Source organism: Labrus mixtus, chromosome 12 (genome assembly GCF_963584025.1).
Source record: "Labrus mixtus chromosome 12, fLabMix1.1, whole genome shotgun sequence".
NCBI lineage: Eukaryota > Metazoa > Chordata > Actinopteri > Labriformes > Labridae > Labrus > Labrus mixtus.
Window position 1 is genome coordinate 7,708,821 of NC_083623.1, and position 24,832 is coordinate 7,733,652.

Below are 24,832 nucleotides of genomic sequence, written 5' to 3' on the forward strand. Positions count from 1 at the left end.
TATAGGAAGCTTAGAACGACAAGTTTGGGTCATTTTTGCTGCATTAGACTGTAATGATTAATAGATTATTAAAATGGTTGCAGAGTAATTTTCTTTTGTCAATAGCTTTGAATCCCATCATTTTAGCCCTTTCCTTTTTTTTTTTGACCCTCAGCATATTCCTTTTCTCAGTAACTGGAGAGAAGTGTGGGATTGTATGCATCATGTGAAGGACTGTGAGATGCCAGGTGTCGAGCTATAATGGGGATATCAGATGAACTAAGTAACATGATTATAGATGGACATCACAGTCTTTACCTGAGATGAGAGGAGTATCTGGAGGTTTGTAGCTCAAAGCTGCGCCGTTCCTCATAGCTTCCTGATATGAGATTCAATAGGCTAATGTTGCCAGGCAACCGGTTCCATTCCACTTTGGGCAAGTATTGCTTGGTAACAAAATTTGTTTCCAAGGAGTGAAGGCGGAATCACTGTCGGGATCAATGCTGAATACTACTCTGAAATCTAACCAACCATTTTAGAAATTTAAAGCAATGACATAAAAACCGCAGTGAGATGTGCTTCACATTCCATATTGTATGCCTTATTCAGTTAAATAAAATAGAAAAGCAAGGTTATTAGAAAAAAAAATATTAACACAGTAAGCTGGTTGCCAGACATCACTAGCGGGCCTTAAATTTAGTATTCTCTCAATGCAAGGGTTCATCTTAAATATTTCAGTTTCTCACAGCTCAGTCCTACACAAATATCCACAGAGGTTGTGAAAGTACCGGAGCACTCTTCTCTCACAATGCACCTCTGCTTGTAAATGGCCAACGGTGCCCTAGTGGGAGGCGGAGTAGGAGGAGAAGGGGTAGTGTGAACAGGGCCTGCGGGGGTGGTGCTGTGTTACATAATATCAGATGAGCCCAGCTGTGCGGCGTTGTTTAGCCCATGGGTGAAGCGGTGCCAGCCAAGCAGACTGATGTGTCCACCTGCGCTCTTCAGAAAAGGTACAGCACAAGAGTACAGGTCGATGAACAGATTGACACTGAACAAGCCGATCACATTGGAGCCTGGAAAAAAACGTGACGCGGCAGCAGCACCGATGTCTCTCTCTGTGTTGCCATGGCAGCACAGTTGTTGTGTTGTCAGAAACCTTGCAGTGTAATAATGATAATGCAAGGTTCCAACAACGGTAATTAGGAGCCATTTTTCTTTTCTTTTTTTTTAAGCTTCCCCATGTGGCTTTCTCTTATCCCACTTGTCAGCAGAGCAATGCACCGAGAAGAAATATCCTTTCATCATATACGCTGAAGACACAGACAGCTCACACCAGCTAGTGCACTATCTCTTCTCCTCATGTTGGCAACGTGTTACACTGTGATTGTGGACAGGAACTTCAGTGAAGACTTCGTCATTGTTAATTTCCCCAGCTGCCGGCTGTTTTTCTCTTTGCAGAATATGCAAACAGATTTAAAGCTTGAAAACTGAATAATGCACAAAAGGTGTCTATCAGGAAGAGGCCTATCAACCCGTAAGCTCTGTTTTAAAAAGGCCTGCATCAGAGCTACTATTATTAAATGCTCATCATATTACCCTCGCAGACCTCAGTAATTAAAGGAAGAGGCGTCTGTGTTTTATCTTCCACTCTTTGTCTCTGATGTAGCATTACAGCAAGACAAACCGATGTTCTCTCACATGCACCATTTAATAGAAGTTTGTTATGGAAGAAAAAAAAAACACAAAACTGTCAAACTTCTTTATTAGAATCAGCAATTAGGGATTGAAAGAAACACAAGCAGCACGTGTGACTGTGATCTATTCTGTTGTAACCTTCTCTTATATGTTGTATCCAAAGGAAACCTCTGAACTAAATACTGTGAGGTTGATTTCTTGATGCTTGTTGGACATCAGTGTTTTCCATTAGTGCATACAATGTCCAGCTGGGTGAAAAAGATGCCAGCTGGGAATCTGTAGGGCACAAGGCGACTTTTCCTTCATAGTTTGGGCTTTTGAATGATTTTTCATTAGATTGCCTGTTTTATCAAACAAATTGACCTCAAACCTTGTTTAGCTGCAGCTCCTTTCATTTAGAAACTGAGGACTTTCAGGTCAATACAATTTCACAAACAAGACATTGTAACTGAGTGCACAAGATAGGTGAAAGAAAAGTGTGACAGCTTTACTGATTTGAGAGGCTGCAGTGCAAGATAAGTATTTTTCTGTAAGGTCTGCTGCCAAGCTGCAACTGAAATATGCTTAGATTGTTTCTCTGGTATTTTCAGATTCATACTGTTGGTCTGATGGGCTGAAATCCTTTATGTGATTTAAAGATAAACCTAATAAGTAGTGCCAACATGGCTTAAACCATAAGAAAGTAGTTGTTGTCATTAGGATATAACATTTCTGTTCTTTAAATTGAATGTATCACACTGGAATTTGAGTTTAAGCACACTTTATACAATGAAAGAAGTTAAAGTGTGTATTATACTTGAGAAAAACAACTGGACCACACAGAGCAAACTCAGGCTTAGGGGCCTGCAGTGACTGATGGATGGATGAAACAGAGTAGTTACAATTTATAAGCATTGCAGGAAAACTCACAGCAGGAACGTGTCTTATGTTACCTTTTCCTCCATCCCAGCTTCTCTGGACATTTGCAATACACTGGCAGCATGATGGAGATGCTCTGGGTACCCTGTGCAAAAGTTTGTACTTCGCCTCTGGCACTGTCTGTCTACACCCAAAGCCTTCCCTGCAGCTCAAATGAGGCTGATAGCTTGAAGAGATGGGAAACAAAAAGGAAATCAGATAAGAGGGTGAAATGGATGGGAAAATTAGATGCAAAAACATGACAGAATCTAAAAAAAGGATGGTGAAAAGACTGGTTAGAGAGACATGGCAGAGAGGAAACCAAGACAGATGACAGAGAAAAAGTTGCGTAAAAGGAAATTAAAAAGATATTTGATCCATTCAGGGGAAAGAAGCCGAGGGAAACGAGGAATACAAGAGCAGTAGAGGTTTTAGTGAGAGGGAGGGAGAGGGAGAGGGAGAGAAAGGTGAAGCTCAAGAAGATCCAACCCCCGCACTTAATTGTTTTGTTTTGCCCAAGATGCCTGTAGTCAAGCAACGGCTTGACCCTTTCTTTGGTGGTGAGCTGCTAGGCTGAGGGCACAGCATAGAAAGCTTAGCAGTGGACCTTTTATTCAAAAGCCTTTTCTCTGTTTTGCCCCTTTTGGGAGGTGCAAATCCTCACATCTGTCAAAGTGTCACAGGGCTTGTCGACTGCAGCCCTATCCTCCTCCCCTCTCATCCCTTATAACGGCGATTACACAGGAACCCTTGCACACTGTTTCTCACGGCCATTAAACATGCCGCTGTCAATCTGCTTTCTTCATCTTGTGGCCGATAGCTTACAGCCATTTCCTTCTTAGCTGGTTCATGCTTAATCAATACCAATGCAGATTTTCAACCATGTTCCTTCGTGAGATGTCTATGCATCGTTACATTCATGCGACACCAAGTTTGAGTGATTACTGATCGATTGCCTTTCTTTATTGATTCTTTTAAGTATGATTCCAGTGTAGTCTCATGGGACATTCATGGGCTTAACAAGAAAAAAAAAAAAAATATTGATATGGCAATATATCTTCATCCTGACCCATGTGATGCAATTTTGGAATCCCCTTTGACTAATTTCCCTGCCAATTTAACTCACCATGTCAATACTTCATGACTCCTATCGGTGGCGCTTTTGACATGAACGAGGATACGGTTAACAGAAGCTATTGGCTAAAGAAGTAGTTGACTTTGTGATCTGAGAAGGAGGAGGTTGAGATAGCGGGATAATGTCAGACAGCGAGGAAAAGAAGTTAAGACATGAAGCATGCTGAAAGGTGAAATTGACACCAACTTCCAGTGAACAAATACATGAATCCTTATAAGGAGCAGTTTGTTTTTTGTTGGAGCCATGGATGAAGTTAAATGTATCTTCAAAGTGTTTTTAAGGTTAATGTATGTATTGGTTTAATATTTTGGTGTTGGGTTATTTTTTACAATATCATTTATTGTGGGATTATATTGAGTAGGGGGATAGTGGGCTACATGGGTATGGGCCGAGATATAAATCACCTGTTAACCTTTTGTTCTCAGTGGAAGAGAGATATTGTTTTTGGCTCACTCTGTGATTACACAGACTCGCTCCATTGTGATATATAATCGTTATTTTGTGCCATCTATCGCAAATCTTTTGGTGAGTTTCTCCCATTTGATTCCCTCCCCTAACAGATACAGCGTCATGTATTGTTTCACAGACGTTCATTGTTGAGAAATAATAAAGTATTACTAAAGCGTGTCACACTATAAGCTATAACTTGCTCTGTCTGTAGTTTCATGATTTGCTTGAGTTAATTCCAGTAAACCCTCTGCTGCTGTCATGTTTAACCACTGACTACCAACACTTCAAAAGTAGGACCCCATCAAAGAAGTAGCTTTCTGTTTGTCGAGACGTGGACATTTTTTCACGACTTTGTTTACAGTTGACCGCTCACTCGTGTTGAGTCGATCAATTCACTTCAAAAGTACGCCCACAGAAGCTGTGAGAAACTGTTTTGGTTTGCCTCTTAATGATGCTACCTGGGACTACATCTGGTGTAGTCAGCTTTGTTTGGAGTGTCTGCACAACAAAGAGAAGAGTGACTCAATTAGCCTACAGAAAGACTGTAGGCTAATTGCTGTTAGTGCCAGGCTTGTGTCTCTTAAGATGTCAGGATTTAAAGCATTAATTTCCTTTCTTTCCCTCTTTTGTTTACCTTGATGCAAGAGCTGCAAGTTTTTCTTACTCATGTTTCTAAGCAGTTCTTCCTTGCCAAGAATGTGTGTGTGTGTGTGTATGTGTATGTGTGTGTGTGGTTGATACAATTGCGCACATCTCTGACAAGCAGTGACTCAAGTTTCCTGACTTCATGTTCCATGAAATAACACACTTGTAGACAAATGAAGACTATAATACTTCATTTGATTTAAAAGAGTAGGAAACAAATCAGACCATATTGTTAAATTCAAAATAAGATCCACGGGCAAATTGATCTGGCTCTCATTTCAAATCCGCTTCCTTCTCTGTTATTATATATACACAAATACACAAAGCCTGCTGGTTGACTGACAGATTTTTGTATTAAATCTTTATTTTCTCGGATCACAGGTCACACACAGCTGCAAACCAGTCACCCTTTTTTTAATGAAATACTTGTCAGCATTGTGATCAGTGTCTAAGAGGTTTTTTTTAATTTGACACGTTTCACTGGAGGTGGGCTCCCTTTTTATGCCATGTTTTTAATTATTTGTTTTTATGTGACATCAACTTGAAATGTTGCTTAGGTCAGCATGTAAAAGAGTGGATGAATTATTCCCTAAAAAGTAGACAACAGTTTATTTTTGGTGCAAACACAAACGTGTCATTAGTTCAGTGAAAACCAGCTTCTCTTGTCAGTGGTCCTGTCTGCCAATATGGGTCGATATATGCCTATTGGAGCTCAGCATTGATGTATTTTCTGATATGCTTCAATATAATTAATTTCTTTAAACTATGAAATACAGAAAACAATGCGTGTGGTGATTTAGATCATCACATAGTTTGTCCAACACAGTGCACCCTGAATCAAATGTAAACAAATCAAATCACAGCTGAACAGACTGTGGTCCTTACTTTAATTACTTGACAATGTTTATCATTTGAAGTCTTCTTAAATCAAGTTATTTTTCCAAGACAGCAGCTTTTTGATTGTATTTGAATTGTCATATTTGGGCAATATCAGGACAACTTACTCTTTCAAATGTTCTCCTCGAAAAGAGCTCAAGAATCCAATATTGGACCAGCACTATAAGGAACTCCATGGAAAATGCTTTCAGAGATACTTCTCCCAGTGTCAGGACAAATGTAATGGAGTGAAACAAGTTGCAGAAGTCTTTACGACGACTTGGCCGTGCCATGGCTACCTCTGCCACTGCTGTTGTTCGTAGTGCCAGAGTGAAATGCCAGAAGTAAGAAAAGAAAAGTCACAGAGAAAGAATATTTAAAGTATAGAGAACAGCAATTTTCTTTTGTCAGGCTGTTAAGGGCAATAGTTTTATGAGCTCTGAGACTGGGGATGTGGTGATTTATAGCTTTCATTATCATGGTTATAACACACTGTAGGTTCCCAGTGGAAACCACACACACACACGATATAAATGTTGAAGCCTGTTTGAGGTTAAAACGTGGTGAGGAAGAGGTGCTGAGCAGTTAAAGTTTCTTTGTGCGGCTTTGAACATAAGGATTAAATGTTAATTCGGCTGCAGTTTCCAAATCAGGAGGGGAGGTGCAGGTGGCTTTTTGAGACACAGCACACGCACACACATATTGCACACACACAGACACACACACACTTTCTTGGCTACCTGAGTTTTTTTATATTTTTTTTCTCCCTGTGCTCTCTGTGAAGAGTAGACACATAGAAGAAAGAAGAGAGAATGGAAAGGTGCACCAGTTGAACTTGTGAACTCAAAGAAGGGGAGAAGTGTCAGGTCCTGGCTTAACTTTGTCTATTCTGTCTTTTTTTATTGTATTTATTTCCAGCTGTGGCTCAGTCTGTTGCCTACAACCAATTTTTTGTACTCAGATTTAGCTCTTTGTGTATAACCATTTCTACTCTTTCTCTCTTTCTGTCTCTTGCTTGTGGACTCGAGCTCCGGTGTGATTTACAGCGGGAGAAGGGGATCTGCTACTTCTTCGGTCATGCCTTTCTTCGTTTCCACATTTTCTCAATTTCCCTCTGTGCACAGATGATTCCCAGGCTTCTTGAGACCCCCCCCCACACACACACACACACACACACACACACACACACACACACACACACACACACACACACACACACAGTCACACTGTCCTTTTTCTTGCTCCTCTGTTCACTTTAATTGTACTCATCTTTTTGGCCTGATGAAAGTAAAACTTGGCTAAAAAAGCTACCACATCACTGCCTTGATACTTCAACATCCTCCCCTCTGATTAGAGTGAATTCTCTTGATAGGCTCTTAGTTTGATGCTTAGGAAAAATTACACAAAGTAGATCCTCACATGTAAAACTTCTGATGTCCTACCACCATGATGATAGTGAATTGCTGGCTTTGGTGGCCTTTAAGTGAACTTTTCCTGGCAAGTTGCGGATAGCTTGGCCTGGCAGAGCTCACTGGCCATCGGTGCGCACAAACACACACGCCAGGATTGGCTGAATAGCAGCAGCAGCAGCTAAAATCAGGCCTAATCCAGGCTCTAGTCCGAAGAAGGTTTAACCGACAAATAGATTTGATACAGAGGCTCCGCCAGCCCGACTCCCTGTTTCCCAAATGGTTGAAGAGTGTGGGAGAGGAAAACTGAAGATTATGTCCCCAAGACTGAAGAATGTGAAAAGCAGGCTTCTGAGATTTGATAAAGAGCTGTGGCCATACAACACAGATAGGTTTAGAATGGACAGAAACTGAGGAAAGGTGGCACAGCTACAAAGCTGCTTATGCTGGCTCTTGGTGGCTTTGAAATGCAATCCACAAAGAATTGGAGTTCCTGCAAGTTCTCAAAGCTACCTCGTGCACCTTCATGTGGCTTTTTACAATACTTCCTCACTCATCTCTATGTATCACGTCCTACACCACACTTTACTGACTCACTCCCGTAATGTGGGTTATTCTCTTAGTATGGGGCGCGAGGTTGGTGTTTTTATGGGCCATTTAAAAAAGGTGATGATTTTACATCGGCACAGTGCAGTTTCTCTTTTCACACTCTTGGCATTTGTAAAACATTGCCAGCTAAGGATTACCGCCTGGGCTCAGGTAGAGTGGTTTACATAAGGCGTACTCAAAAGGTGCTAATTATTCTTCCAGGTTAAAATGCTGCTTCCAAACTAGTCGGTAAATGAGAAACTAATGGCACATGTGGCAGCCCTTTGTGTCTGAGATAGGAGTTATAATAATAACAAGCATTTTTTTCCAGCTTCATTCAAATCAAACTAATTCTATGTGAAAGAATACAAAATCAGGATCATTAATTCCCTCCCTTTCTGTATTAAACAAGAAACATGCGTTCATCTATCTTCATGTTTTGACCAGGACAGTTGTGAAGAAATAATCTCTCATGTCACCTGTCTTTTTTTTTTTCAGAGCCCCATTCAGCTTTTGTTCAAAAAGATTGACATGGTAAACTTATGAAAAACCCTAAAGGCCAGCATGGCGCATCAATGATTTAGTAATGTCCTGAAATGAAGAAAGACACTTTGGTCAACTTATAGAGCTTTTTACGTTAATCTTATTCTCTTGAAAATACAGGAAATATGATACAGCTCATGAAAAATACATTGTTTTCGAAACCACACCATTGCAGTGGAAAACATGTTTGTTCATTACAGTTAACTGTGCAATTGAATACATTTTCTGTCTATCCAAAATATATTATCCAAGTGCCATAAACACTTAGTACAGCAAAAAAAGAAGTCAGCAAGCAACTGAAAACAGTCCCTAACAATCATCAATCAATCAATCAATCAACTTTTATTTGTATAGCGTCAACTCATAACAAGTGTTATCTCGAGACACTTTACAAGAAGCAGGTAAAATACCTTACTCATTGTCTGTTAACATTACAAAAGAGCAGGTAAAAGACCTTACTCATTGTTATGTTACAAAAAGCAGGTAAAGGACCTTACTTATTGCTATGTTACAAAGATCCGGCCTATCCATCATGAGCACTTTAGCAAAGCAGCAAAAGTTACAGTGGTAAGAAAAAACTGCCTTATTAAAAGGCAGAAATCTTCGGCCGGATCCCCGGCTCATGACGAAACAGTCTTCACAGGCCTAGACTGCGCCGGGCTTGGAAAGGGATAGGGGGAGAGATGGGATAAGATGCAGGAAGAGGGATAGAGAGCAAGGGGGTGGGGGGAGGTAGACCGTCCATCAGCAATCCGGTGGGGAGGGGAGGGGGTGTGGGGGGTTGTTCTGGCAGGCCGCCAACCCACGATCCGGTGGGGAGGGGGTAGTGGTGGGGTGGGGGTTGTTCTGGCAAGCCGTCAACCGATGATCTTGAGGAGCCTAGGGGAGCTCAAGAGCTCCCAGGAAAGTAGGTGGTTAGTGACTGAGATTTATAGATAGATACATGCAGTAATATGATGTACTGTATATGCACAGAGAGAGAGAGAGAGAGAGAGAGAGAGAGAGAGAGAGGAGCTCAGGGTGCCAGTTCCCCCGGTAGTCTAAGCCTATAGCAGCATAACTAAGAGCTGGTCTACACCAGCACCAGCCCTAACTATAAGATTTATCAAAAAGGAAAGTTTTAAGTCTAATCTTAAAAATACAGACTGTGTCTGCCTCCCGGACCCCGGCTGGAAGGCGGTTCCAGAGGAGAGGAGCCCGATAACTGAAGGCTTTACCCCCCATAGTACACTTGGAGACTGTAGGTACCACCAGCAGGCCTGCACTCCGGGACCGCAACGCTCTCAAGGGACAGTACGGCACTAGTAGCTCCTTAAGATAAGATGGTGCCTGGCCATTTAGAGCTTTGTAGGTGAGAAGAAGGATCTTGAATTCTATTCTAGACTGTATAGGGAGCCAGTGCAGAGAAGCCAGGACAGGAGTAATGTGGTCCCATTTCCTGGTTCTGGTCAGTACACGAGCTGCAGCATTCTGGACCCGTTGAAGAGTCTTTAGAGATTTGCCAGAGCACCCTGACAAAAGATAGTTACAATAATCCAGTCTGGAGGTAACAAATGCATGAACTAGTTTTTCTGCATCACTTTGCGACAGGATATTCCTGATCTTGGATATATTACGAAGGTGAAAGTAGGCTGTTCTTGAAACTTGACTGATGTGAGAGCTAAAAGACATATCTTGATCAAAAATAACTCCTAGATTCCTAACAGTGGTGCTAGATGCCAGGCTGATGTCATTAAGGACAGTCACATCACTAGAAAAAGTCTTCATACTCCTGTTTGCAGTTCCTTTACTGAAAAAAAACTACAACTCCCAACTTTGTGTCTGAAATGACTTAGTCTTTTAAAAAAGGCTACTTCTCAACTATAACATTTTCTTTTAGTTAACGTGCTCTGAAGGCTAAATGGTAAGTGTCATGAGTAAAGATATTCAAAAGTATTAACAGACTTCTAACAGGCTTCCTGCTTTGTCAGTTTTTGGTCTTTTTCTGGGTTTCTGGACTTCAAGAAACAACTACAACTCTGTCCTTTAGATGCTTTGGTGTTTCTGCTACGGTTCCTGGTGGGGATCAGGTCCTATGAGGAACAAATTGACCACAGTAGCAGACTAGAAAGAAAGCTCTCTTCTTAAATTCTCTTCTTCTTTCTTGTTTGTCCTGCCAGACATCTGGACGTTATCTGTTTAACGACCTGCAACTTGAGCTAATGCTCCGTCTGAATCCAGGATACCACAGCATGATTTGTATTGTCAAGCTGTCTCCTAAAAAATCTTGCCAGAGTACACATTCCTCTTAATCACAGTCTTTTTTTGTCATATTGAGTTTTGTTTTATAGCCAAGGCTAATGGAAGGAACATGCTTTGCTTCTACAATATAGAGTTCATCATTCTGTAGCTGGGAAATCAACAGTTAGTCTTGCCAACTTTACTTTAATGGAATATTTCCAGATTGAATCTGACATTTGTTCTTTACTTAACCAGGTGGACGAAGTCTCTAAATCTGAGGGGATTATTGTTATTGTGTTATTTTTGTCCATGTTTTCATTTCAAAGTCTAGAAAGATGCCCTCAGCTAAACTCCAGCGACTGGTGTAAAAGCATCTGGAGAGTCTTCTGGCTCTGAGTTTACACATAAACTATCCTGCCAGACACCAGTATGGCTTTAACAGCTCTGACCTGTGTTGCTTTGCTCATTTTTTGTCATCTCTGCTTTCCAAAACCTGCATCTCCTTCTCATATATTTCTGTCATCTGTCAGCTCCCTGGGAAACTCTTGTGATTTCTGGATCAAACTTTCCCCCTCCATTGCATTCTGCAGATTTTACACAAGCTTTGTCCGTCTGAATCATCCTAATTCACTTCCTGACCCGTGTCCAGTCACAGTCACAGTATTGGTCATAGCTGCAGCGCCCTGTACAACCCCAGACGCCCCCGTTTCAATTGCATTCCTCAGAATAAATCACTGTTTATAATTAATGACTGGTGAATCTTTTTAAATAACTTTGAATTGTTGAATTTATAGGTCATCTAGCATACTCAGAGGTCACCAGAATGACTGATGGTATATTGGGTTTTGTTACACACCCTGGATCAAAGGTGTAAAAACTGCTTTCATGAGAACCTACAGACTAAAACAGCACTCTCTACATGTGTAGAAAGAGGGCTCACAATCATTAACCAGTTGTATTAACAGAGCATGACAAATGGACTATGAGAGAGTGGCATTGCTAAACCAAGGTTAGGTCATGCAGCTGCAGTCACCGACAGTGTCCCTGTGGGAAGTAATGGCTGGAACTAAAGGTTGTTCAATTATTTACTGTACTCTATTAGCATGCTTATTTCCACGTTTTTCTTTCATCTCTTACAAAAGTCTATGGATTTGATAAGAAATTAGACTTCAGAGAGAAACAGTAGCAAGAGGAAAAAAGCCATATTTTCATGTAACTTTTGTATTGGGAGTAGTTTTTCCTTCTCAGCCATTTTTAGATGAGAGCGCTGTATCAAGGCTAAAGTAGCTCAGGTTCACAACTGTTTCTCTGTGTAGTATAGGAAAAAGATGAATGGGTGGTGTGAGAAACAGAGCGATAGGATGGCAGACAGAGGTTTGGTGTAAAGTTTGACTCATGCTTTTGCTATGTTTGCCCTTTCATCTGTGAAGCATCTGTTGATAGTGGTAGAAAATGGGAGTGTGCACTGAGCAACTGTGTACATTTGTTCCAGCTTGCACAGTAGAAGGTTTCCCCCGGACTGACATGGGTGCACCATTTGCAAGCCTCATTTGACCCAATGCTAGCATGCAGAAACAGATGACAGGGGTCCAAGGTCCATGTCGGCAGTCTGTGCTAATAGCCTGGCCCAGAGTGAGAGGGCAATGAAGCGCACTCGTTTAGGCTTAGACTTTACAAATGGGTTAGGAGAATTTTTTTTCAATTGTGAGGAGGAGGATTAGTAGTTTATTAAGATCGGGAAGTAACGTTTATTTTAGAAATGTGACTTTTTTCCTAGAGATATATAAGGTTTACATTTAAATTTACTACAATGATGTGGTAGTCTAGAGAACAAATCACTGGTCAAGTCCAGTGAATCAAGAGGCCACACAGATGGAATTTATAACGTGTCTGTGGCAGTCAGTCGAGTTGGCGGCCGCTGGCTCAGTTCATCAGGAAATCCAGCCAACCTCTCAGAATATACACGTGGTGGTTTGTGTGTTTTTAAAACAACTCCAGATGACTCGTCTGAGTCGTGCTTACAGTGGACACTGCATTATCTTGAACCTGAGACACTGTATCTGTTAACATTTTAAATGTAGGTTGCTTCTCTAACTGCACTAATGGATTTCATTCATTTGACTGCAGCAGTTTAGGTCCTTTCTCTGAAAGTCTTGAACTTGGATCATCACTGTTTTAAGATACTCAAATGAGTATGATACCAAGTGACTTTCAGAGTTGATAAAGAGAAAGTCTTTGGATGGGATGTTTTCTTTTGTAGTCGATGAACCGTTATAAGTGAAATCAAATGATACAATGTAAGCCACTTTAAAGTTCTGAGCCAACAATAAATTATGCACAGACACCATGCTAGGTTCAGCTGTGAAATTGCATTATTAAAAAGAAGCAGGGCTTGTATTGTAGCGCCTGGTCTGACACACTGAAATATTAACTGTTACTTGTGGAATTTGTCACACCTGTTTACACTCTTAATTATTTGATAAGACATGGATTGAAAACTTTTTTTAAAGACGTAACACTCGGGTCACTTGCATCGACAGCACATTCGTCATTGGGAAGGCCACGATAGCAGACAGTAAAGAAAGGATCAGAATTTGATCTGCTTCATTTTAGATGATAAACTGGCCATCCTTTATATAGACCTGCGTCAGCCCTGATACAATCCCAAGGCAAGGCTCAGCACATCTCTTCTATGTACATTATTTGTTTATTGTGACTATTGTTTCATTTTCAGCGTCGCCTGAGAAACCTCCGTCTGTGTCATCTGCGGATCACTGGCCTCAATAAGACTCTGCAATCATCAGTGAGTATCCAACTTTGTTCCACTTTGTCCTAAAGTTCAGATGTCTGTTAGTTTGTTGGCTTCAGTGTGGGTTAAATTAATCAGAAGGATCCTGTTGTCAAGGTAACTGATTTTCTGTTGCACTTATTCTGACTGTCTTTCCTCTTGAAGGGAATGACCCTGTATTTACTGAGCTCTTACAGACGAAGAGCACCTATTTTAGCCTCTGTTAGTGTAGACACCTTTGGTAGGTGACAGAGCTCTAGCTACCATTACGTTTTTGAAGACACTTTCCTTTTACATCCTCTGACCATCCATTTCTTGAAACATTTATTTCTTGACTTTTAGTTCTTCTTTTTGAGAATCCCCTATGGGATCACACACGTGCATGAATATCCAGTCAATGCTGTGTTAGTGATTTCAAAAGTTGAACTTCACAAGATATCTCTTATTTTTCCTTTATTCAATTCTGCTTCGTTCCCCCAGATATGGGAGGATTCATTGTGACATACTAGCACTGAGATCTTGTTCTGAATCGCAAACCCTTAATTTACTGATAATGCATGAATCCCATGCTCCATGGCTGGATATTGTTTTTCCAAACACCAAACAGTTACATGACTGACTTGAGCGTACTGTACAGACACTGTGCAGATGGTTGGTCTAGCAACTTGACTGTAGTTCAGATTGTGGCAAACAAAATGGATAATGTTTTGTTTGTCCTGGACTATATATAAGGCAGGTTAAACTTCGGAACAATTTTTTATATGATATGCATAATATACATAAAACTGAGGGAATAATAATATTGTTTTTTTAAAATGAGGAGTAATCTGCTTTGAGATAAAAATTGGTGAGTAGGCGGCTCTTATCTATGAGATTGAAACAGAATGTTTTGTTCCAGTAAACGCTTTGCTTCCCTCTCTCTCTCCCTCCCTCTCTCTCTCTCGCTCTTTCTTTCCCTCTCTCACTTCTGTTGCTTTCTCTCTCACCTCCTCCTCCAGCCAGCAATGCTGCTCTCCTCTCCTCCCACTCACACACAGACACACATCACTGTTACAGACACTACTATATTCTCACAAATATGGAGGAGAGAGGGGGAGAAAGACGAGGAATGACGGATAGCGTGGAGAGTGAAAGAAAAACACAGCAGAGAAAAAGAGACGGGGATGATAATAGAATGTGTTTGAGACTTTGCACTAAAAGCTACCAGGCTCCTAAAATGTTAATGAATGTATGCTTGTTCAGTGCGCCTGATAATAAAGAAGAAGCAATCCAAAATGAGATTCATTTTAGATTTCAATTTGAGAAAAAGTATACATCTAAGTAATACTGAACTGGTGCAATGAACAGATCCTCTTTATTTGTTTGAATATCGCCATTGTATCGGAACAAGCAGAGTTTCTCAAGGCTTTATTTGATATAATTCATTTTACTTAACTCAAAATAATTACCAATGGATTCCATTTAAAGCCGTGTTTGTTGCGTCAAAGGCAAACTTTAGTCGCCAAATGCACAGTCAACATTGGCCACTATCATTTTCAGACTCATTAAATACATTTATTTTTCTTTTCATTGCGAGGCCTTAAAACTACAGAACGGGAATAATCCAAAAAATGAGATTTCTTCTACTCTGCAATGATGCTTTTATAGAAGTTAAGTGCAGAGAGTTAGACTTGAAGAGCGATTCTTTATAAAGTCTTCTTGGTTCAGGTTTCATCGAGAGTGATGGGACTGAAAGGAAATGCTGCGAAAAGTCCAGGGCTGTCATGGTTTGAATTTTACTTCAGTGTTTAAGATTTCTCCCAGGATACCCACATTGGTATCTGTTGCGTCAATAGTGTATTAGTTCTCTGGTGATAGAGGTTGTTCATATCATTCCATAATGTAACACTTCTTATTTGAGGATGTTTGTACAATTCACTGCAAAGTCCATACATGCCCATTAAACGTTGTGTGAATGGAAATGGACTCTCAATGAGGAGGACACTTACTCCCTGTTGTATGTTTCAGGTTTATGTACTCTAGTCCATGTTAATGTTGCACGGGTCTGACACATGTCAGTGGTGATACAAAGCCAAATTCCCACATACAAAAATCCCCAGAACTTTCGTTTGTTGTGTGAACACAACCAGCCACATTTTTCATCCCAAGGTTATACAGAATCTTTCCTGCCAGCCCCCGAGTCAAATTTTTGCTAAAAGATGGGTTAAGCGGATGTGTTAAAGCAGCAGGTAAATTCCAGAAAAATTCCCCACGAGCAAATGGGAGGTTTTGATTACGTTCATTTCCTTCAACTGGCGCGACCATTGCGATTGTTTTTCGTTTGCCAGCTTGTTCCTCTCAGCATGTGTGAAAACAGCTTTACAGTTCATATTTAGATGTTGTTAGACTGTACTTAAAGCACTTGTGTCTTCATTGACAGCAACCCCCTGCTGCCTCTTCTGCCAGCTGTCATTTTATGAGTGAGATGGAGAGAATAGAGAGTAAGGATACAGTTGACTTGATGGACTGACTACTTACTTACTCTCTGTAGCCATCGCTCTCTTATTCCCACTCTCAGTCTCAGCTTCTCATCTCCTCCCACATGCTCTCACTTTGAGTGAGGAATCAATCCTTCTCACTTCCATTATCACTCTCTATCCATCTCTAGCGCTCTCTCTGCCTCTTCATTCTGGCCATTCTCTATCAATCGAACACGCTCACTGTGGGCACGAATGAGCGTGTGTCTCTGCAGTCCCGCAGCAATCATACCACGTCCTCATTAGGTCTCTTCTAGTGGCCCACCCCTTCCCGCTCCGTCCCTTTTCTTCCTTTAATTGGGCAAGAAACCTCTGCTTACCTGTCAGCAGGGGCTCCAATACAAACGCTGCAATTTATTTCTTAGTGCCACAGGGTCTATTAGCTGTGTGTAGCTCTTGACAGTGACCATGGGTCACTGCTGCCCAATGTCAGTTTCAGTAAGTGGATGTATCCTACGGAGTTGGATCTTATTCAAACCACCATCACCTTTGCTTCCTTTATATAATAGTTCCTGTGCAGACAGTAAGATAAAGCTTTGACAGATGAAATGTGCATCATTTCTTTCCTCAGGCATTCAAGGTCAAACTTGGACTATTTTCAGGCTCATTGTTGCTTTGTTTTTTCCATCATGACTAACATGAGTTATGACAGGAATGCTTATTTGGAGGCTTGCTTCCCAGAGATGATCTTGTGAAGGGTTCCTTGTGAAGATGTGCTGAATTAGTAAGAGCAAAACAGTGTAATGTGTTGTGTACATAACTCTTAAATGTTTTTCATCGTTAAATTTACTGTATCATGCAATATGCATATAATAAGTTTCTTTAGATAGCTGATGTCAAAAGTGCTTGACAATATTCCTGGGGCTTTTTTATAAATCCTGAAAAAGGTGTTGACGATAAGTATTTGTTGAAGCCCTCTTATTTTCCATGACTAAATTTAGACTATGAAAATGGCAAACCAATTGACAATCAAAAATGTGCTGAAATCTCTGTTCATTACCCCACAACGAATAAAGACAAGACAAGATAATTAGCTCTGTTCAGGAGGACAACCAAAGTAAGGTCACTTATCTGCAACAAGTACGCTGTGGATACTAATTCTCACTGACTCTATGTTCATTGTTTTTTCCTGATGCATGTCAGTGACAAAGCCACAAAGAAAAACTTGAAAAAATGGCAAGAATTACTAAAATGTGACTAAAACTGAAAGACTAAAGTCAAGACCAAATCTATAATAGCTTCTACTACCATAGCTGATCTTCTTAACATACTGAGGAGGTTGCAGAGACTTCTGAATATGACCAACAACTAGCAGGAAGTACAAAAAATTATGAATGAAATGTTGGCATCAAGAGAGACATCCAAAAACCTTGATCGAAGAATCGGAGCATTGAGACTCAGAACTGAGGCTCCTTTATTAGTGTAATGTGCTCATAGCTGCAGCAAGAGCTGGTCCTAATGAAAAAAGAGATCATGAGGTGTAATAACTGCAGAGCACTGTTAACACGCTCCAACACTTAGCAGATAATCTGCTATTAAGAAGCTATTGCAGAACCAGTTTCTAAGTGGTTTCATTTTTTCCTGAAGATCACTCTCTCTGCCAGACTCCAGTCTCAAGTGTGACAACCATTCCTTGTCCGACCGGTCACTTCCTCCAGGGGAAGCAGGAAGTGGCTGAGATGTGTTTCCTGTAGGAATGTGGGACAACTTCCTCAGCTTATGTAAACGCTTGCACAGCCCGGTGTTTGAGAGCAACAGCAAAAAAAACAGGGTTTACTTATGACCATGCTGAATAGTGTTAAAATCTCATTTCATTTTAGTATAACTTTCTTAAAAAAACAAAAAGATTTTAAACCTTTCACAAAACACACTAACCCTAACCTATACCATTATATCCTATAACTAGTTTTGATCCAAAATTGTTGTTTTTCTGTTTAACTCTGGTGATCTATTTCTGGATAACTTAAGGGCTTCACTTGCTCCTTTTTACAAGTTAGTTAAGGTAGAGAGGGTGGGGGGAGAGAGAGAGAGGAAACTCTACATGTATTCATTTTACTAATTGGACGGCGGTTTTGTGGAAAAGACGCAGTTTTCTGACAAGGAAAAGGATAGTTGTTCAACTTGAGCTGATATCATGCTGATTTATTACTTTTCATGATTTCAATCATCAATCAATCAATTCAATCAATTTTTATTTGTATAGCATCAACTCATAACAAGTGTTATCTCGAGACACTTTACAAAAAGCAGGTAAAATACCTTACTCTTTGTCTGTTAACATTACAAAAGAGCAGGTAAAAGACCTTACTTATTGCTATGTTACAAAGATCCGGCCTATCCATCATGAGCACTTTAGCAAAGCAGCAAAAGTTACAGTGGTAAGAAAAAACTGCCTTATTAAAAAGCAGAAATCTTCGGCCGGATCCCCTTCATTGAAATCCCCGATTTCAATGAAGGGTGAAAGAAATCAACCTGGTTCCAACGACACCTGTGACAGCAGAATCAGAAATACTTTCTTACTCCCCCGGGGGAAATTCAGGCGTCCCATTGGCTCTTATAAAGAATATAGGCATAAAGAAAATAGGAGATAAAAAGAAGGTAGAAATATATAGAATATGTGAGTTATATACACAATACAGGTCTATGAAATACAACTTGACATAAAAGAAAAAGGAATGAAATAAGAAATATATACGGTGTCAGCTATCTTTAGATGATATAGAGCAAAAGCAGCTCCTAACCCCACTGTGGAGGCGTGCCTCATTGTTTTCCTGAAGCTCAGTTTTTTGTTTTGTTTTTAAGATCTATACACTTTGGCAAACTGTTCAGCAAGAGCTCAACCTTTGTACCAGGAATGCTCTGTAGTCATGGTCAGAGGCGTGGATGTAATGTAAGATTGAGAGCTCAGGTGGGAGTATGAAGATCTCACTGTGGATTCATTCAATATTTCTCTTCCTTAATTGCCATTTTTTTCTGCCTGTCTTTTCTCCTCTTCTGTCCATGTATCCGTCTGCCTGTCTATCCTTGTCTTCTTGCACAGAGTGAGCTGCCTTTCAGTTCTCAGTTCCCACTCACTCCTCTCTTTACTGCAGTGCTGATCTGCTCAGTGTTGCCCACGCAGAGCTGCGCCATTTTGGAAAATCTGCAGCTCTTTTCTGAGGGCTGTGAATGCAGGGAAAAATAAATCGCACGGCATTTCAGACAAATGTATTCTCATTTACACGGTTGTTTTACCTTTTCAAAACAAACTCTGCATTACAGTAATGGAGCAGAGAGAGTGATAACATGTTGAGATGAAACATGTTATTATGTTTTTTTTTCTGTCCCTGCCTCCACTTCTAAACTTTTGTGTACCAACATATTCTGAAGCATCGGACAGATTGTCTTTTGAAGCAGCAGTTTAGATTTTGTTTTTGTTTTTAATACATAATTGGTGATTTGTACATAGTTTAGTCCTTGTACCAATACTTATAATTTAAATATAACAGATGTCCTGCTGCCATAACCAGGATTTAACTCACTCGTTTGTTTTGATGACAGGCCTGTGGTTTGCTTTGCTCTCTCACTTACTCTACCGCCTTTTTCTTGTCCTTTTAGTCTCCCTTTCCTTTTCTTGCAAAATGTACTTTTCTCAAACTCTGCTCCCTAATCAGTTACATTTCTCCTCTACATCTCGTCTCCATCCTCTCTCAGCAGCCTCTCTTCATCTACTTCCCTTTTTTCTTTGAACAGAACATCAGCCCCCAGCCCCCATGTTAATTACAGTTAGTTCTTTTTCTCTATTATTCACCACTCTGCTAGTTCTGTCACCCTCGCCGCGGTGCCGGCTTTTTTCTCTCTTGCCAGCATCTCACTAGGGTCTGTTGGAACGAGGAGGGGGGCGTGTACTGGTGCCTGATTCAACAACAAATGGCTGTTTAGCGTCATCTGATTGGCACAGATTAGAGGGCTCTCGCTGGTGGTGAGGAGGTGGCTTCTGCAGAGGACCAGGTGGCTTCATTGCCGCTGTCTGAGCGCAGCTGACTGAGCCGTTTGCCCAGAAAGTGTTTCTACTATTTTTTAGCACATTTTTTGCCCCAATTAAATGTAACTGAATGGATCAGGACTGAAAAATGGATTGTAGGGTTCATATGAGACCAGATTGAACCTGATTGTGTTTTTATACTAAACTGTTTCTTTACAAAGCTCAACAGTCTTGACAAGCAGGGCTGGATTAACAATCACTTCTTGAATGCATCCTGTTTTCTGTTTAGTTTAGGAGTTTAGCATTGATGCACAAAGCTCTGTCTTTGTAGTTCACAAAATGTTTTTCATTTTTGTCTACTTCTCTGTTAACATGTGTATTGTTGTTTCCTTTTATTGTATCTTTTTTTATAAATGCTACTGTGGAGCAATTTGAGTCCAAGACAATAAAAGGTCTTGTGCATGTATCACATGTATCCTATCCTATCCTATCCTTTCCTATCCTATATTTTACCAATGCTGCTTATAAATCAGCTGCCATATTAATAACTCATGCCTCACCTCTTTTTTTCCCACTTACTTTAGTAAACCCTGGTAAAAGCTAAAGGCTTGTTTAATAAGATTTACAGAGTAAAAGTGATGAACATGAAGTTAATCCGTGTCTGCAATTCTGTTCCTCAACAAATTTCCTTCTGTAGTTTTGACAAGAACACAGCATGTAACACAAGTCATTAAAATCCAGACTTGTACTTTTTCTATATCTGGTGTATTCTTTACTCAAATCCCACACTGATACCGAATACCTTGCACACACAGGCACAGGCACACACACACACACACACACACACACACACACACACCACACGGCTACGGCCAAATCCCATTGAGTGTGAGGAGCCTGAACAGTATCCTTCAAACACGGTGCCTGCAGCTTGGTTAGTTTCACCAGCTTATTTTTAGGCACAGGAGGGCTATGGTAAATGGATTGGAAACTCTCAGATAGGCAGACCCCTGTTCAGTGTGTGTGAGTCCAAGTGCATGTGTGTGTTCTCTGCTGTTTACTTATTTATTGTCTTATGGAGACACCCTACAGTGAACAAGGTGTGACAACAACATGTGGTATGGCAGCAAATGTCGTCCAATGCAGAGTGAGGACCACATGTGTGTCAGGCTTGCTATTCTGTGATTCAAATTAGAGCCCGACCGATATGAGATTTTTGGGGCCGATACCGATATTAGAAACTGGAAAGTAACTGCGCATGTATGTGCATACACTGACACTCTGGAGAGTGATAATGCTTGTTGTAATACATATAGCACACTCTGCAGGTGACGGAGAACTGCTAGTGTAATATAATGAAACTTAAATGAAATGCTATTTGACTGGTGAATAAATTTAGTCATATCGGAGCATATCTGCTAAACAAGTAGCCGATACTGATAGTCACTTGATACGCTAAAATCGGCCGATATTATCGGTTGACCAATTAATCGGTCAGGTTTTAATTCAAATCACTTTTTCTCAAATAAGCCCAGTAGCATTATTTAAAAGATGTTTAACGAAAATAACAATTTGATTGAAGACGGGAGGTGTGTGTAAAACTGGAGCAGTGATGTGTATGAAAGCTTGGAAGGAAAGAAATGAGAGCACCACCACCAACTAAACACATTCAAGGGCTCCATAAGTAGAAACAATGCAGAACCGATTGTCAGACAGATTTGTTTTTCTCTTCTGAAATCTGCATAAATGTGGCTTGTTAAGAAAATTAAGCAGCAGTCATTTAGGAGCAGGCACCCCTTGGGCCCAATGAGATGTGTCATACCTGCAGTTTCGTTAAAATTAGACAAGTGGAGGAACAGATATGGCTTTAGGAAGTTTGTGAATTTGACCTCAATACCACTTCAGTCATGCTAATTAGAGTATGGCGTAGTCCGGAAAATTGTATTAAATCACTCCAGGTTTTGTCAAAGCAGTTGCGTGCAGTAAGACATCACATTTTGCTCACATTTTGACGTTATCAGAAGTGAGGCTGTGTGTGTTTATGCTCTTGAATTTTATGGTACATAAATTGATTGAACTCCTACATCAGCCCATTTTGCAGCCATCTGTGTGTCTCATGGATTGGTGGACAGCAGCATGCAATAAAAAGTGCTTGTCTTTAAATGTTGTAATTTAATAATGAGCATAAAATAATAATGCTTGTGAGATAACAGTTACATCACTATAGTAGGTGTATAGATAACAGATAACCAGCCTGCAGGTAAAGTCAATCGCATCTCTACAAACAAACCAGCCAAGCAAAGATCCTCTCTGCTTGCCATTAATATTTAATTGCCATCTCACGAGGGCTGCATGAACCTGATTCATCAGCGCTCACGCGACCCAGATACAGCTGTCCTGTGTGACTGGCTCGGAGCCAACGGGATAATAAAAGGATGAGCAGGGCAGCCGTTCACACGGGTTTTGCATGGTTTTTGCTTCAACACGTCTTTTTAGTTTTGTCCAAGGAGAACTAGCATTTCCAAAACTACAGGAACTCTTGTTAGCATTACATAAACCAGTACAACAACCCTATCACATCAGTAACAGTTGAGCATTGCTAGCTTCTCAAAGGTGATCATTTATGAATGATTCTTTTGGATTATTAGACAGGTGTCTGTTTTATTGTCCTAAAGTTCCACACTTTTTCTGCCTGATTTGGTCAGAATGTTCAGGAAATGCAGAAGAGGAGGAAAAGTATTTACGAGGAAGGAAATAGAGCGTGTTGTATTTATGAAGGTGACGCAGTAATTGTAGATGTGCTGTGGAAATAGTTTATGGCTTTGATTAGACCTTGTTGCCGATGAGAAGAGGCAGTCATCAGAGATTGGACAAACTATCAATACAGCAATAAACCATCGTCGTGACTCGTGTGATACAATGAATTACCAACTATCCACAAGCCAATTTGACTCACTGCTTCAACATTTCATTTCTTATCACGATGGAGCTTATGACATGAATGATGATAACATGAACAGAAGCCAAAGAAGAAGAAGGATAATGAAAGGAAGTTAAGAAATGCGAAACGCATGAGAAGAGATGAAACTGACACCAAACTGCAGTGAATAAATTAATTAATCCTGCACTTTACCTTCTGTAGCTTTTAGTTAATCAGATAGTGTGACGTTTTCAAAGACTGGCAACATATAAATTATCACAGAATCACTGTATCATGATATTGTCATTGTTGTGGCCCAAGTATCGTCTTGTATCGTATCAGGAGCTTCCCTGCATTTCCCACCACGAGCAGTTATACATGTGATTTTTTTTTTTTATCAGCCTCTCTTCTTTTTCTATATACTTTCATATGCATATAATAAGTTATAAATCTTCTGACATGATAAACAGCCTTTTGGGCTGTTTTACTGTTGAGAACCAACTCACACACACACACACACACACACATGTGTTCTGGCACTCAGGGGATGTCGCAGCTGAAGGCCACAGCTATTTGTGTCATTGTTGCTCACCCTGAACCTGAAAAACTAAGTGGCACTTATCCACACTCCCCCTTCTCTCTCTACTCAAAATCCTGCTCTGTCCCCCCTCCCCCCTACATGTCCTTCCACATCTATCTATTCCCATTAGAAAGAGGCATCATCAGAATCCAGAGGGATGGGGAGAGGGTTGTTTTGACAGTGTGTTAACACATTCACCGTCGTAAGACACCTAAAAGGATTGAAAACTGTCATATGACACCGAAAAGGATTGAAAACGAAATGCTAACAAGCTGGCAAGAGAAAAGAGTTTAGTTTGGGGAAAATATTAAACAAAACCTTCATTAAATACATCAGAGCCACTGAAAGTAAAGTATCCTTAAATATGACAACACAGTACATAAAGGTTTTGACTGCACTCCCACATTTCTTTAAGATGTCATATCTTCATATCTACTTTTGGGAAACAGAGATCTAAAGATATATATATGAGAGAAAAGATGGAAGGGGATCTCGACAACATTCAACTTTTCTTCTTTGTGTTTTTAGGTGCTTTATGTGTACAAGAGATTGAGATATCCACAGTCTAAGGACACCTGTTTTTTTTATTTATTTTTTACCAAGGCCAGGTAAGAATGTTTATCATTTATATTGCTTTGATAAAAAAAAGTAAAAGCATTACTCAGTGGATCAAAAGTTACAATTAATCTAATAAAAGTCAAACCAGTCATGAAACCACGGGTCACACCATGAAAAGATGTTCTGTATTTGTGACTCAGAGCTTCAAAAACATCTGTTTTGCTATAAGACAGTCATAAACGGCTGCTTAAATGGAAACTTGAAACAGAGTTGGTCAGATCAATAAAGTTCATATTATTAAAGCCTTAAGGCTGAACCTGGACTGCAGCTGTGTGCAACTCACTGGTGTCACAATGATCATTTCCCAGAATGCTACCTGCAGTTAATTGCTCTATTTTGTGATGACAACATGAAAACTTTCCATAGGATAACTCTTTTATGTTATGTTTTTTTTTTTTTTTTTTTTTTCATTGTGAAAATGTGATTGGACTTTGAAGCTGTGCATGAATGAGAACGATGATGGTTGTGGGGACGACACAGTCCAAATGACATGCAGTGTTAACCAATGAGCATTCACTTTATTCTTAAAAGGGAAAAATCGACTGTCTGAGTCAAAATCAGGATACTCCTCCCGCTGGATGATTATATATCAACATCTAAATTATGATACAATTGTATTTTCTTCAGTATTGGATTAAAAAAAACAATGATCATATTTTTATTTTCCCCAGCCATATTTTAATTTACCTGGAACCAATTGTAAAGTTCATATATCTCACTAGTAACAGCCGATTACAGTGTCCATTGTGACGGCCACATGCACGCACACACGCACGCACACACACATACCGACAGACTTTCTCCCATTGCCTGATCAAATCTCTCTGCTCATCTCCCACCGCCTCCCTCGCCATTCTGTGATAGCTGGGCTTAGGGGAGTGGGTGCTGTAAAACGCCTTCGCAATTTCACACTCGAGAGAAAAAGACAACAACGGCAGACTGCAGAGCACCCAAAAAGCCTCTTTTTACATTTCAGTGAGCCGGAGAGCAGACCCCACCCCACTTCCGA

General features: G+C 40.3%; 1 protein-coding gene across 1 annotated transcript in view; it reads left to right on the plus strand.

Moving 5' to 3' along the window:
* Positions 1-24,832, plus strand: part of sipa1l1 (signal-induced proliferation-associated 1 like 1) — an 85,190-nt gene that overhangs the window by 16,553 nt on the left and 43,805 nt on the right. The window contains exon 3 of the mRNA XM_061051762.1: positions 13,172-13,240. The gene's annotated coding sequence lies outside the window, so the exon portion shown is untranslated. The remainder of the gene's footprint in view (positions 1-13,171; positions 13,241-24,832) is intronic.